The sequence below is a fragment of the Dipodomys ordii genome, unplaced genomic scaffold (genome assembly GCF_000151885.1).
Source record: "Dipodomys ordii isolate 6190 unplaced genomic scaffold, Dord_2.0 Scaffold19, whole genome shotgun sequence".
Classification (NCBI taxonomy): Eukaryota; Metazoa; Chordata; class Mammalia; order Rodentia; family Heteromyidae; genus Dipodomys; species Dipodomys ordii.
In genome coordinates, this window is record NW_012267235.1 from 4,207,610 (window position 1) to 4,211,149 (window position 3,540).

The 3,540-nt window shown below is 40.7% G+C and overlaps 1 protein-coding gene across 1 annotated transcript in view; it reads left to right on the forward strand.

Annotated features, from left to right (window-relative positions):
• The window catches only part of Ska2 (spindle and kinetochore associated complex subunit 2), a 21,613-nt gene that overhangs the window by 17,239 nt on the left and 834 nt on the right, over positions 1-3,540 (forward strand). The gene's annotated exons all lie outside the window — the stretch shown is intronic.

Consider the following 3,540-nt stretch of genomic DNA (forward strand, 5'->3'; position numbering starts at 1 on the left):
CTTGAACTCTGGGCCTGGGCGCTGTCCCTCAGCTCTTCAGCTCAAGGTGAGCGCTCTACCACTTGAGCCACAGCGCCACTTCCGGTTTTCTAGTGAGATAGGAGTCTCACGGTCTTTCCTTCCCCGGGCTGGCTTTGAACCGCGATTCTCAGATCTCAGCTTCCTGAGTAGCTAGGATTACAGGCGTGAGCCACCGGCGCCCGGCTCTCTCACACTTTCTTGTCTGGGCTGACTTTGAATTTCAATTCTCAAATCTCAGCCTCCTGAAGATTATAGATGAAGCCACCAGTGCCAGCTTGTTTTTTTTTTTTTTTAATTGGTCATGGGGTCTGAACTCAGTCTAGATGCTGTCCCTCAGCTCTTCAGCTCAAGGTATTAAAGGGTAGGCAAAATATTTGTATTACACTTTGTACATGTATACATACAATTTTATCTATGGAAGTGCTGATTGCAGATGGGGCCACATTATTTTGACCACTCAAAATCCAGTTTATATAAAAAATTGGCTTTTGTGTGATAGAATCACTTTTTTAAAAATTTGTTAGTACTTAAAGCTGTGCTCTAGCTCATTTGCTTAAGTCTGATCCTTTAGCACTTGGGCCGTACCTCTATTTCTAGCTTTTTTGGTAGTTTATTGGAGGTAAAAGTCTTGTGGACTTTCCAGCCCAGGCTGACTTTGAACAGCACTCCCCAGATCTGAGTTTTCTGAATAGCTAGGATTATCAGCATGAGCCACCAACACCTGGCCTAGGATCACTTTTAGACTTTCCCCTGTTCCTATTCCTGGACAATGTTAAGCAGCATGAACTTACTTTCAAATGCTGCTTTAGACTGTCTTTGTGGTATTTCATAAGTAAATCAGTTTTCTTGCAGCCTGTATTTGTAATTGTTCACTGAAAATGAGAGCTAAGAAACTGAAATCATAGAAGTACTTATCTGCTATTTGCCACTTATTTCTATGTGGAAGTCAATGTCCTCATCCTGTCTGTCTGATCTGTCTAGTGGTACTGGGATAGAGCTCAAGGCCTTTGTCATTGCTAGGGAAGTTCTGTACTGGATTATATCCCCAGTCCTTCAGTTTATTTTAAAATAATTATTGGCAATATGATAATTGTCCAAAGTAGCGACAGATAAGAAAGGATAGCAGTGTAGCTCAATGGTAGTGTCTGTACATAGGCAAAAAAAGGTTAATTCTTCCAAAAAACTCGAAGTGGATTTGTGACTCAAGTGGTAGAGTGCTAATTAGCCTTGAGCTAGTGCCCAAGGCCCAGTTCAAGCCTTCAAGCTCAGGACTGGCATGCATACACTCATGCAAAGTTAATTGTAGGGTTAGTTATAATTGTACACATATGGCTAATATATGAATAGGAAAGTAAGTTAAGTCATGTGTCTATAATAGATCAAATAGCCAATAAATTATTAATGCTAATTTTTTGGGAAATACTGGAGCTATGCTGTGTTGGGGAGAAGGGAAGCAGGCAGGTCTTCCTATTTTACAGTTAAAATTGAGCTTTGGAGACATAGTTAAGTATATTTGTTTCCCCTTATCCACAGTGTTGTTTTCCATACTTCATTTACCCAGTTTAATGTAGTCCTAATGTAGTTCACATTGTAGAAATAAGCAATTCCTAAGTTAGGAATCTTAAAATGGTTCTAAGTCTCACGCTATCCTGTGCATGTACACTATCACTCAGCCATCTACATTATTAAACTGACTATTGTAGTACCAAAGTGTTATTAGTCAAAGTTTTTCAGAAGATAAAATGTACATGAGATTTTACTTTCGTTTTTTGGCAGTACCGAAGATTTAACTCAGGGCCTCATGCTTACTAGGCAAGTACTCTTATCTGAGCCACACTAGCCCTTTTAGTGTTTAATTTTGTTTAATTTTATTTATTTATTGTAAAAGTGATGAACAGAGGGGTTACCCTTACATAAAATAAGGAGATGAATACATTTCTTTTTGGACACTTACCCCCTTCCTCATTATCTGTCATTTTCCTCTCCCCATTCTCTTTTCCCCGCAAGTTATAAAGTTCATTTCCAACTTAGTGTCTAGTGAGTATCATTGTTACATTAGTTCATCCTTTGTCCTGCTGTTTCTGTGATTCCCCTTCCCTTCCTTGGATCAGATAAACAATATACAAGATAAAAGGTACCGCAAACAAAACAACAAAACAAAACACAAAAGAGTTATTTTTGAGGTAGGGTCTTGATATATTCCTAGGCTAATCTGGACTGTGATTCTCTTATTTGTGCTTTTCATGTTACTAGGATAACAGGTACATGCCACCACATCTAGCCATTGGTGGAGATGTCATCTTGTAAACTTTTTTTTTTTTGCCTTGGTTGGCTTTTGAACCAAGATCCCTTTATCTCCACCATCAAGTAGCTAGCATTACAGGCTTGAGCCTTGGCACCTTGAGTTCAAATTTCTTATTAAGATAACTGGCAGTGCCTGAAATGTCTCACAATGGGCTGTCTGTAAGCTGGAGACATAGGTATAACTTTATTCTGATATCAAATATCTAGGAATCCAGACACTGACACTTGCTTGTGCAATTCCTGGAGTCCAAAAGCAGAAGAGCTTGAAGTGAGTGATCAAGCAACAAAACAGTTTATCCCAGTTCTCACGGAGAGATTTGTCTTGTGTATTTGTCTTGCTTGGGTCCCCCTGCCAATTAGATAATGCTTACCCCACAATGAGGACTGGTCTTCCCAACTTAGTCCATTTAAACTCGAATTCTAATGCCCTCTAGAAATCACCTCAGTATAGGCATTCTTTAACCTTGTGAAGTTTCTACCTAAAATGGCCCCTCAAAGCATTGATGCAGTGCTGTAGGGCATACAGGAAAAAAATCTAGTATATTGAATATGGTAGTATATGTCAGAGGCTAAAGCCAGGAATCAAGTATACTGTTTAAGGTCAGCCTGAGCTATGAGACACTGAGAGAAACCCAAGAAAAGAGCTGAGGGCTTGTGGCCTATAATCCTGAGGAGGTTTGGACTTGGACAACCTTGCTTTGAAGTCAGACTGGGTAAAAACATCCAAGAGACTCAGCTCCAGTTAACCAGCAGAATGCTAGACTAGAGGTGTGGCTCCAATGGAATAGTGGTAGCCAAGATCAAAAAAGCTAGGCAAGAGTACAAGGTTGCCTCGTGCCAGCATCCTACTGTAATTCTAGCTACTAAAGAGGCAGAGGTCTGAGTGCTACTGCTCAAAGCCAGCCTGGGCAGGAAAGGCCATTAGACTCTTATTTTGAATCACCTACTCAGAAAAAGCCAGAAGTGGCACTGTAACTTAAGTGGTAGAACGTTAGCCTTGAGCACCAAGAGGCTCAGGGACAGCCTCTTTGTTCAAGCCCCAGGACTGGCAAAAAAAAAAAGGTACAAGGCTTCAAGTTCAAGCCACCAGTATTTCTTGGGATTAAAAAGACATATACTGGGCTGGGAAGGTGGCTCAGTGGTAGAGCGCTTGCCTTGCATGCATGAGGCCCTGGGTTCGATTCCTCAGCACCACATAAGCAAAAAGGAAAAAAA